Below are 12,309 nucleotides of genomic sequence, written 5' to 3'. Positions count from 1 at the left end.
TGGACCATTTTAAAAATCTCATTTGTTTTGAAATCCAATAAAATTGACTGGCTTGAGTAGCAGACTATCAACTTCAAATTTCACATATATTTATGTCTGTGTGTGTGTTTATACATACACACACATACATGGATACATATATGTATGTATACATACACACATACAATCACATATGTAATATACTCTGGTCCACCTATATTTCATATGGGTAATTCGAAGGGTTTTTTTTAATAAATAAAACTGAGACCTGTTCTTTCCCAACACTTATTCATGCTACTGTGAACCAGACCTCAGTCAAAGGGCTTTGAATATGTTCGTTTAATCCTTCCAACAACCTCTGATTTGTACATTTATTACACAATTTTACAGATAAAAAACTGAGGCACAAAGAGTCTCAGTAGCCTGGTGAGTGTTATAGTTTTGTAGCTGGCAGAGCAACTGTCTGAACACCAGCAGTCTGACACCAGAGCCTCTGTGCTTAACACCATACTACACAATCTCTCAACTGAAGTGGAAGATGCAAGAAAGAGCAGGGATTAATTAAGCCAGGAAGAAGAGTATATTTAGACGGATTTGAAGGCAGAGGAAATTCAACTGATTCCAAATATTCCTCTCAAGCTTAAAAATAAATCAGAGAAATAATTTAAAATATTATTGGAAAATATACTGTGATGCAGAACGTATGTACAGATGATACCAGAAGGGTTAAAGCTTTGGTAGATGGCTATTTCTTTACTCAACAAATAAGAATTTCAGGTGTTAATCAAATAGGTGTTCCTCTGTTGTGGCGTAAAGCAGGGGTCCCCAACCCCCAGTCCACGGACGAGTAGCGGTCCGTGGCCTGTTAGGAACCGGGCCGCACAGCAGGAGGTGAGCAGTGAACAAGCGAAGCTTCATCTGCCGCCCCCCGTGGCTCTCATTACCGCCTGCACCACATCCCTCCCACCCCTCGCCACCAGTCCTTAGAAAAATTGTCTTCGAGGAAACCGGACCCTGGTGCCAAAAAGGTTGGGGACTTCTGGCCTAAAGGGAAATCTAACAGGGTCGTGATAAAAGCATAGTCCAAAACCCATTTGAAAACACCAGCCACTCTTCTAAACCACTTTGAACAACACAGTGGGCATCAAACCAAGATTGCAGGCATGAATTTGGTGTCAGCATGGGAGACTATTCCAGGATACCTCTATTCCAAATCTTCATTAAACTACGACCTATATCTTAGCGGTCTACAATGGAAACTATTTCCTGCAGCATTGCTAGAGAAGCAGCAGTGAGTAAGGATTGAGTCAACTAGGTTATGTAGCCAGACTGAAGGTAATCATGACAGAAGCAGGTTCGACAACATTTGAGAATAACACATGAGACTGGGCAAACTCAGGCCTGGACACCATCAGTAATGTCTCTCAGATAATGTTCAGAAGGCTGGGAATTTTAAATTAAACAATCTATGAAATGACATGCAAAACCCCATTGAAGAGTTATGATGAAAAGAAATACTACATACAAAAACTCCAAGAATATTTTACTTTACTTTTGAGATAAAAATTTGACCTCAGATTGAATGTTCAAATGGTAAGGAGGTTTTCAAGGAGTGTGAATCCACATGGCTTTGTTGTTGCGAGTGGCTTTGTTTTATTTTAAATGTGCAAGTGTTCCTAAGTTGACTGTAACAATGAAAAGATACGCCTTACTTTAAATTGTACTTTTCAACCTTGCAAAATGAACGTTAGAATTTAGAAACATTATTTACCTAATTCTACACCTGTAATCTAGAATACATTATTTTGTGCTGGAACAGAAGCCATATATACCTCAGGCTTTGATGTAGTGAATTAATTCAGTTTTTCTATTTGTTATGCACTCTTCTTTTTGTTCCTTTCTTATGCTTTCCTACTATCTATCTATCTATCTATCTATCTATCTATCTATGGCTGTGTTGGGCCTTCGTTGCTGCATATGGGCTTTCTCTAGTTGCAGCAAGCAGGAGCTACCCTTCCTTGCAGTGCACGGGCTTCTCGTTGCCCTGGCTTCTCTTGTTGCAGAGCACGGGTTCTAGGTGCGCGAGCTTCAATAGTTGTGACACACTGGCTCAGTAGTTGGGGCGCACAGGCTTAGTTGCCCCACGGCATGTGGGATCTTCCGGGACCAGGGATTGAACCTGTGTCCCCTGCATTGGCAGGCAGATTCTTAACCAATGCGCCACCAGGGAATTCCTCTTAATATTTTTATTGACGTATAATTGGCATAAAATAAACTGCTTATATTTAAACTGTACAATTTTATACATAAAGTTCATTTTTTATATAGAGACAATCAATTGTTCCAGCACTATTTGTTGACATGATTTTCCTTTATCCACTGAATTGCATTTGTCTTGTTGTCCACATACATATAGATCTATTTCTGTACTCTATTCTCTTCTGTTGATCTATTTTTCTAACTTTCCTTTAACACTGCACTGTCTTGATTACTGAAGCTTTATAATAAATCGTGAAATCATGTATTCTTAATCCTCCAGTTTTGTCCTTCCTTTTCAAAGTTGTGTTCATGAGTATCAATACTTTGCATTTCAATATGAATCTTAGCAGCATTTTTTCAATTGCTACGAAAATACTTGCTGGGATTTTGGTTGGAATTGAATTAACTCTATAGATTGATCTTTCAGCATCAAGATGTTTGCTGTAGGCTTCACATAGATGCTCTCATCAATTTGAAGAAGTTTCTTTCAATCCCTAGTTTTCTGGTAGTTTTTTTCTCAAGGATGGATGTTGAATTTGATCATATTTTTTGTCTATTGAGATGATGAAATGTTTTTTCTGTTTTTTACTTTGTTATATGGTGAACTTACACTGATGTTTTTAATGTCAATCCCCTTTGTATTTGTGGAATAAATTGCATGTTGTCATGACCCAACATTGTTGGATTTGATTTCCCTACATTTTGAAAAATAAATGTTCACATTTATTTTCATAAGATATATTGGTCCCTCCCTCCCTCCCTTCCTTCCTTCCTTCCTTCCTTCCTTCCTTCCTTCCTTCCTTGTATTGTCTTTGGTTTTAGTATGAGGGTAATACTAGCCTTAGCCAATGAGTTGGGAAGTATCCCTCTTCTTTAATTTTCTAGAAGAGTTTGTATAATGCTGGTAGTATTTTTTTCTTTTTTCTTTGATAGAATTCACCAGCAAAGCCATCTGGACCTGGAATTTTCATTATGGGAAGGTTTTAAACTACAAAATCAATTTCTTTAATAGACATAACACTATTCAATTATCTATTTCTTCTTGAATGACCTTTAATAGTTTGTGTCTTTCAAGAACCGTGTCCATTTATTCTCCTTAAAAAACTAAAAACAGAACTACCATATGACCCAGCAATCCCTGGGCATATACCCTGAGAAAACCAATATTCAAAAAGAGTCATGTACCACAATGTTCACTGCAGCACTATTTACAATAGTCAGGACATGGAAGCAACCTAAGTGTCCACTGACAGATGAATGGATAAAGAAGATGTGGCACATATACACAATGGAATATTACTCACCATAAAAAGGAATGAATTTGACTTATGTGTGGTGAGGTGGATGGAGCTAGAGTCTGTCATACAGAGTGAAATAAGTCAGAAAGAGAAAAACAAATATCATATGCTACCACATACATATGGAATCTAAAAAAACTGGTAGTGATGAACCTAGTGACGGGGCAGGAGTAAGGACACAGACATAGAGAATGGACTTGAGGACACGGTGGGGAGAGGAAGCTGGGACGAAGTGAGAGAGTAGCATTGACATGTATACGCTACCAAATGTAAAATGGATGGCTAGCGGGAAGCTGCTGCATAGCACAGGGAGATCAGCTGGGTGCTCTGTGACCACCTAGAGGGGTGGGATAGGGAAGGTGGGAGGGATGCTCAAGAGGGAGGGGATATGGGGATATATGTATACATATAGCGGATTCACTTTGCTGTACAGTAGAAACGAACACAACATTGTAAAACAATTATACTCTAATAAAGATGTAAAAATAAATAAATAAATAAAAGCTGTTCATAATATTACCTTATTATACTCTTACTACCTGTAAAAAAATGGTACAAATGAACTTATTTACAAAACAGAAACAGACTCTCAGACTTCAAAAACAAACTTATGGTGACCAAAAGGAAAAGGCTGGCGGATGGATAAATTAGGAGCTTGGGATTAACATATACACACTACTATATATAAAAAAGATAGTAAGAAAGGACAGGGAACTGTACTCAGTGTTCTGTAATAGCCTATATGGAAAAAGAATCTTAAAAAGAATGGATATGTGTATATGTATAACTGAGTCACTTTGCTATACACCTGAAACTAACACAACATTGTAAATCAACTATACTCCAATACAAAATAAAAATCAAATTAACAAGAAAAGAAAATATACTCTATATGACACAAATCCTTTTAAATTTATTGAGACTTGTTTTATGGCCCAAGTAGAGCCTATCTTAGTAAATATTCTGTGTACCCTTGAAAATAATTTATATTCTACTGGTTTGAATGGACAGTTCTATAAAAGTTATACGGATTAAGTAGGATGATAGTGTCAATCAAGTCAACTAAATGTTTACTGATTTTTTTGGTCCATATGTTCCATAATTTATTGAGAGTGAGGTGTTGAAATCTCCAAATATAATTTTAGATTTCTTTATTACTTCATCATATTTGGAAGCAAATATGCTTCTCTTGCTCTATTTTTTCATAATGTTCTTCTTTGCTCTTTTTTTAACCATACTGGTATAACTAAATAGCACACACGGTTACAATGGTTTTTATCCTAACCATCATCTCTTTATTTCTAGGCCAACTAGGTCTTTCTACCTCCTGTTTGAAACAAAATACCTCATTCTTCTCTATAAAATGGGCATCCCTCTCAATCATAAGCAACACAATCCTCCTGGACACAAATATTATCAAGCCACGAACCATCTTTGACACCCTTTTATATTAAATACATCTCCTCAGTTCAACCTTTATTTAGTGTATTGTGCTCTCTCTGTTATCAGTGTAGGACAGTGGCTCATGTTGTGACATCTTAAACTATTATGGTAAACCACTTCATTGCCTAGAATAGTAATATGCATATCATCAGTGCTCATTCCAAGGTTCCCCACTGCCAAAAAGCAGAAACTAAACTCTTCAGTCTTCATTCAGGTTCTAAACTAGTTGTCTTTTCTTTTCTTTTTTTTTTAAACCTCTTTATTGGAGTATAATTGCTTAACAATGGTGTGTTAGTTTCTGCTTTATAACAAAGTGAATCAGCTATACATATACATATGTCCCCATATCTCTTCCCTCTTGCATCTCCCTCCCTCCCACCCTTCTACGTGGTCACAAAGCACTGAGCTGATCTCCCTCTGCTATGCGGCTGCTTCCCACTAGCTATCTATTTTACGTTTGGTAGTGTATATATGTCCATGCCACTCTCTCACTTCGTCCCAGCTTCCCCTTCCCCCTCCCCATATCCTCAAATCCATTCTCTAGTAGGTCTGCATCTTTATTCCCATCTAACCCCTAGGTTCTTCATGACCATTATTTTTTCTTTTTTTTTTTTTTTTAGATTCCATATATATGTGTTAGCATACAGTATTTGTTTTTCTCTTTCTGATTTACTTAACTCTGTATGACAGTCTCTAGGTCCATCCACCTCACAAATAACTCAGTATCGTTTCTTTTTATGGCTGAGTAATATTCCGTTGTATATATGTGCCACATCTTCTTTACCCATTCATCTGTTGATGGACACTTCGGTTGCTTCCATGTCCTGGTTATTGTAAAGAGAGCTGCTAGTTGTCTTTTCTTGTTTTCTCTCTTTTACTCTCTCTCTCCCCACCCCATCCTTCTTCCATCCCTTCTTATTTTCTCCCTTTAACAAATACTGACACTGTCTCTAAAACGCTCGCTTTCATGCAGTTAATCCTCTCAATGTCCTCAGAAGATAGCTTAAATTTTCTATTTGGACCACGTGATCCCACCCCTCTCTCTATGAAAGTCCTGCAAGACCAATTTTTAGCCCAGTTTCTGGATGAAGATTTTCTGTCTTCAAAGACATAGATTTCTCTCTTTTCTGACCATATTATTGTCTGTGCTCATAAACACACTGAGAAGCAGTGGGTTAAAAGGGAAAAACACAGAAACCACCGCTGCCTCTATTAATTATGAGAGAATGGTCAACAATCTGACTTGTAAAGTGATGAAAATACTAAGGGAAAAGGCAAATTGCTTCTCAAGAGTATTGTGTTCATGATAGCACTAGTAGAAAGGATAATCTTTTTCTCTAAAAGACAATAATGAATTTTGATGAATACATAAATAAATAGAACTTCCCACTATGCAGAGTCCATATGAAAAGTGGGAGCTCACCAAAGCATAAATAGAAGAAAAGGTTCAGTTTGTCTGTAGATGCCTACACAAAAAGGAGAAAATGATTTGAAGCCACAGTAATGACAGGGTGGTTCAGTAGAATCAAGTATGAAATTTGCAGCATGGAGAACCAAGGCTTGAGATTAAAAACAAAGCAAAACAAACGAACACTAGGAGGAAAGAGATACTGTACAAGACTATAATGTATACAGTTGACAGAAGTAGTAGAGAAACAAGAGACACATAGCAATATGATAAAAGAAAATATCAATGCTAAAAATACAGAAGAGAATGTTTAAAATAAATGAGAATAAATAATCATATATGTCAAATTTAAGCATTTAATATTGCCTGTTTAAATAAATAAACTATTCTTTAAAAATCCCTTATTCAAAGTTCCAAGATAAGGACATTACAGAGGTATTGTTCATATCAGGAAAACAAACTTCAGGTAGAACAACTCACTATTTGATCATTTTATTAATGTACAATAAGGTTGGATTCATATTCATTGAAGTCTACATCCACCTTATATACAAAGTATGGAGAAAGGGGAGCTACAGAATGTGCGTCTAAACAAGGATGGGCACAGTGCGCTTTGGGTTATGTCCATATTCACAGTCTTATGTAATAATTGCATTGTCATGTTTTTATCTTCTCTTTCCAACCAGATCTTAAGCTCCACGAGGTCAGGGCCCTCTGTCACTTTCTGTGTATCACATATAGTATCTAGTATGGTAGATATTAAATAAAGATTTGTGAATTTATTCTCTGGTTGTTAATCTTAGTTGTAGATAGTGATTCATGTCTCTCCCATTGATTTGAGCCCACTGTGAGTGCCAAGTATCCCTAATATTACATCCTTGGATTAGAGACTATAATAGAAAAATTTCCTTTAGTAGAAAAGAAACTAATTCAAAAGATCAAACACTTTCAGGGAAAGTACACTGACGACAAAGATAAGATGTACAAGAGTGAGCTACCTATTTCAAAAATATATTCCATGTGTCAGTTGGTGTTAACTACTGTGGACGTAGACAATCACTACAGACAATACTCTCCAAGTCTTCATATTGTACCTACTTGGAAAAATGTCTGTAGCCAGCAGGACTGAAATGTAGTTACACCTTCTGTAAATGTTATCATTTTAGACCTACATAAGGCAAAGCGTTCTGGTTTATTCAGTTTTAATTGGTAGGGAATTTCAATTAACTTTCCATCTGTTATCATGTCGAAGTCACACAACCTAGGGTCTTGGCAGGTTTCTGTTTTCTGAAGAACTGTAAAAGGTAGAAATAAGTTTTATAAATAGTAAAATCCCAAATATATATTGGAAATGATAATACCACTAACTGGAAAACATACTCAGTACTATTGAAGAGTAACTCTAGAAAGACCCTATTCTGGAGGCCATGGTATATAAGGCCTAAAACTGAGAACTATACTGATGTGGCCATTATACAGAAGTGTCTTACTTTACTAAGACATAAAGGGCTGCATAATAAAATACCATAGACTGAGTGGCTTCAACAAAAGAAATTTATTTTCTCAGTTGTGGGAGCTAGAAATCTAAGACCAAGGTGTCAGGTTTGGTTTCTTCTGATTTTTCTCTCCTTGGCTACAGAGGGCTGCCTGATCTCACTCTGTCCTCACATGACTTTTCTTCTCTGTGCACACGTTCCTAGTATTCTGCCTGTGTGTTCAAATTTCCCATTCTTACAAGGACACCAATCATATTGAATTAGAGCCCACTCTAACAGCTTCATTTTAACTTAATCACCTCTTTAAAGGCCTTATATGAAAATACCTCCTGATTTACTAGAGATTGGGGCTTCAACATATGAATTTAGTAGAGTACACAGTTTAGTTCATAACAAGAGGCCAGAGAGCTGTTAAGAGATTCCAGAAAAGATAAAATTCTCTTAAATAATATTTTTACTTAATGTCACTGAGTTTTGAGCCAGAAGGCATCTAAAAGTTTATCTTGTCTAACCACGCAAGCAAAACAGAAATCTCTCTTAAAGTTTCCCTGACTACTGCCAGACTTTGCTTCCTTAATAAGGGAATTCACCACTCCCATGAAAATGAATTCTGTTCATACAGAGAGTTATTATTTGGTGGGATAATATTTGGAAATATTAACCAACATGGTCTTGATTTTTCTTTTCCTTTTTCCACCTCTGATATTTTCTCTTTCCCAACTCCACTTAATTTGATTCTGTATTTATCACCTCAGGGAAGTGATATAAAGTACAAAGTAATCACATTTAAGTGTCAAAGAGTCTAGGTCCTGTGGAGATCAGGAAGGATCTGACATATGTGCTCTCACAGGTCCCGTTTCCTCCAGGTCAAACCTTAAAGTATAAACCAGGGGTCCCCAAACGGTCCGCGGCCTTTTAGGAACCAGCGGCACAGCAGGAGGGGAGTGGCCGCAAGCTGGCGAAGCTTCACCTGCCGCTGCCCATCGCTCACATTTCTGCCATACACCCCACCCCCGGTCCGTGGAAAAACTGTCTTCCATAAAACCGGTCCCTGGTGCCAAAATGTTTGGAGACCGCTAGTATAAACAACAGTAGCAGAGACCTTATATAGACTTGAGGAAGGATATAGGAGAGTAACAAGACCTCAGGGTAGCATGGCTTAGGTTCTGTGTCTCCTCAAATGGACCTACAGCCATCCACAGAATTTCCTGTGCCGCACTGTGGCACAGAAACATGATTCCCATCTGCCAAAAGCAGCCTTGGCGTAGCTGATGTAGTCTCTGAGGACAGGAGCAAGTGTTGACCCAGCAGCAATCTGCATGGGTTAAGAACCAGACAAGATAATGAGTTTCAGCAAATGCCAGATAAAATGGGAGATCAGAAGTCCTCATCCCTTAGCACTATGGAAACTCCCAGAAATTAACTGGAACACTGGGGAAAAGCTGGGAGAATCCAAAAATGGCTGAGGTTTAATGTTTGCCATTCAGTTTCAAAACGAACACTAAATAGAAGGAAAAAGTTAAGTTTTTGGATATCTGAGTTTATGACTACCCTTATGTGAACAAATATTGGTTTTTTCATTACTTCTCCACTTGCTTATATTGCTACAAAAGTGTGGATTTTACTGAAGTTGTTGGTTATTATAAGCAAGAATTGAATTTGATCTATTAGCATATACACATGGGCATTGCACAGTCATTTCAATGCCTACTCTTGAAGGTTTCCCAGGCTGGTAAAATATGGTTTCCTATAAATTAAGAGGTTTGAAAATGTATCAACAACCATGGTTGATTAAAAGTCTCACCGATGTTTTCTTTAGTAACCAAATCAGAATACCTAACACTTAAAATTTCACTATTCTAGTGAGGAAGAAAAATACAATTATGATATTTGAAATGCCAACTATTAGAAATTAAGAAGAAACCTAGTAACACAATATGTCACTCTCTTCTTCAATAAAGCAGTTATAAAAATAAAGTGCACGTGTCCATCCTCTGAGATTAAGATCAACTGTGGCAACAGAATGTTGGAATTAGAAAGGTTCTTAGAAACCATCTCGTCAAATACTCTCATTTAAAGATATAAGAATTGAGATCTGGAAACATTAAAAGATTTGTTTGGGTCAAGAGCAGTCACTGGCAGATCCTGTCTATAAGAGTATTTTCACATTCCACTTCTTTTTCTGCATATCTTTTCAAGGTCAGAACAGAATCACTTCTTCAAAGCCTTTCTTACTCTTCTACAAGGGCAATCACATGATTGACACTGATTTAAACTATTTAAAACTATTTGCAATGGTGAACGAGAAAACAAGTCAAGATCGTGGTTTATCCCAAAAGCTGGTTCAGCTTTCCTCTTCTGAAGAAATATTTTTCTAACTGATAAAGACTTTGGTTTCTTAACTTTTATCCATCACTAATGGCATGCTCTGCTGACAGAATGGTGGAATAGCATAGATTGTTTAGGATATATTGAGTTGGCAAAACAGTTTGTTCGGGTTTTTCTATAAGATGTTATGGAAAAACCCGAATGAACTGTTTGGCCAACACAATAAAAAAAACTCTGTGTTAAAAAAAAAAAGAAAAAAAACCCTTCAACAATAAGGTAAACTGAGCTTTTTAAACATTTACATGTATCTCCCAAAGTATTCATAATGAACTGCAAATTCTTTAATAAGTGTTTTTTTCCTGAAGTTATCTCTGTGGTAATTCCATAAATATTTTGAACACATATTCAAAATATATGTTTTGAATATACAGTTTAAAAGTGTATACTTGAAATATATGTTCAAATATAATGAAATATAATTTGAGGTAAGAACAAAATAACTATTTGAGTTACCTGCAGTTCAACGTTGAAACAAATTTTAAAATTTTGTTATGCATTTGCACCAATTATTAGTTTTGGAATTCTCTTTGCATCAGGTATGTTGCAAATGATGCTACTTCTTCAAACATTTACCATTTTCTACCTGCAGAATATCTTTTAATATACTGTTAATCTTATTGTGCTTTGTCAAAGAACCTTTTAAAAAAAGTATTAACAGTTCATGTTGAAATGCATTTTTTTCTTCTCGTTGTAGATAAATGGATTCAGGGTTACCTACCTGAAGTAGATAATGTGGAAACCCACTCTCAAAGATATTTGTAGTGGGAGAAAATTGTACTGTGTTCTACCAATTGACACAAAACCTCAGAGTGATTTGCTAGAACTATACATTCTCTGTATGGTCAAGTAATACGGAACTTGGAATACACAATTAGTCTCTTCAAGAAACTTTAGTAAGATAAAGAACACAAATACTTCCTAACCTTCAGCTTCAGAAACATCAGAAAGAATTGAAACAATATAAATAAGATAGATATATACCCTGCAATTCAAGAAGTGTGTAGGTCTAAGCACTTGACCCTTCTAATAACACATTATCCTCAGTGTCTGTCATTCACATCTTTCGTCATTCAATCTGCTTTTGTCTTCCCTGTTCTTTACGTTGCTTTTCCTGTTCAACACAATTTAGAATTATGTGGTTGACCTTTCTTTCTACAGTTCTTCCTTTGCTCATATTTTACTCTGTAGAATGTCTGTCTGATGGCTTTCCCTCTTTCTGACTGTCTCCCACCAACCCCGCACTCAGCCATCTTTTCTGGGCTCACTCACCTTCGCTAGGTCAAAACCTCCCTTACACCAAAAATAAATTTCCCTCATGCCTTCTTGTTAGGGTACAGTAGTGGTGCAGCTGAAATAAAGCCAACATAGTCGTTTATATCCTCTAACTGGGTACTTATTAGCCACAAATCTTAGAAAGGGAAGGATGGTGGAGAATTCTCTGAAGATGCGCAAATGGGAAGCAGTAAACATGTAATATTTACAAAGTGAGATTCACAATTAATTCAGGGAATGTCCCAAAACATATTAACTTAAAAATTATATCAGTGATTTCCCTTAGGAGGTTTAGAGCACAAGATTTTCTAATCCTCGATGAGAAATGATGAAGGAAGTAAATGAATTGGTAAACATTTGACCTGCATATTAAGAATTTATTGGCCCAAAGAGCTGCCTTTAGCTCAGATATGTCAGTATTGTTCAAGAAGGTAGCCATCCTCAGTTTTAAAAGTGTCAACTTTATCTGAAAGTTGTTACTAGCGATTTTTTCCAGATATGAAAATGTAGAGTTAATACTTGTCAAAGCAAATAATCAAAATCTCTCTCCCTCCCTCCCTCCCTTTCTCTCCCTCCCTCCCTCTCTCTCTCTCTCTCTCTCTCTCTCACACACACACACACACACTCAAACACACACAACCCCCATACCATGGCAAAACCCATTTGAATACATTGTCAGCTCTCCTTTGCCTACAAATGCTATGACACACTGCAGTGTATTCTTTTCCTTCAGAGCTCTGAAGTAGCATAATGAAAACCTTGCTTA

Source organism: Tursiops truncatus, chromosome 16 (assembly GCF_011762595.2).
Source record: "Tursiops truncatus isolate mTurTru1 chromosome 16, mTurTru1.mat.Y, whole genome shotgun sequence".
NCBI classification, from domain to species: Eukaryota; Metazoa; Chordata; class Mammalia; order Artiodactyla; family Delphinidae; genus Tursiops; species Tursiops truncatus.
The sequence above is the reverse complement of the archived record's forward strand: the minus strand, read 5'-3'. Positions refer to the sequence as shown.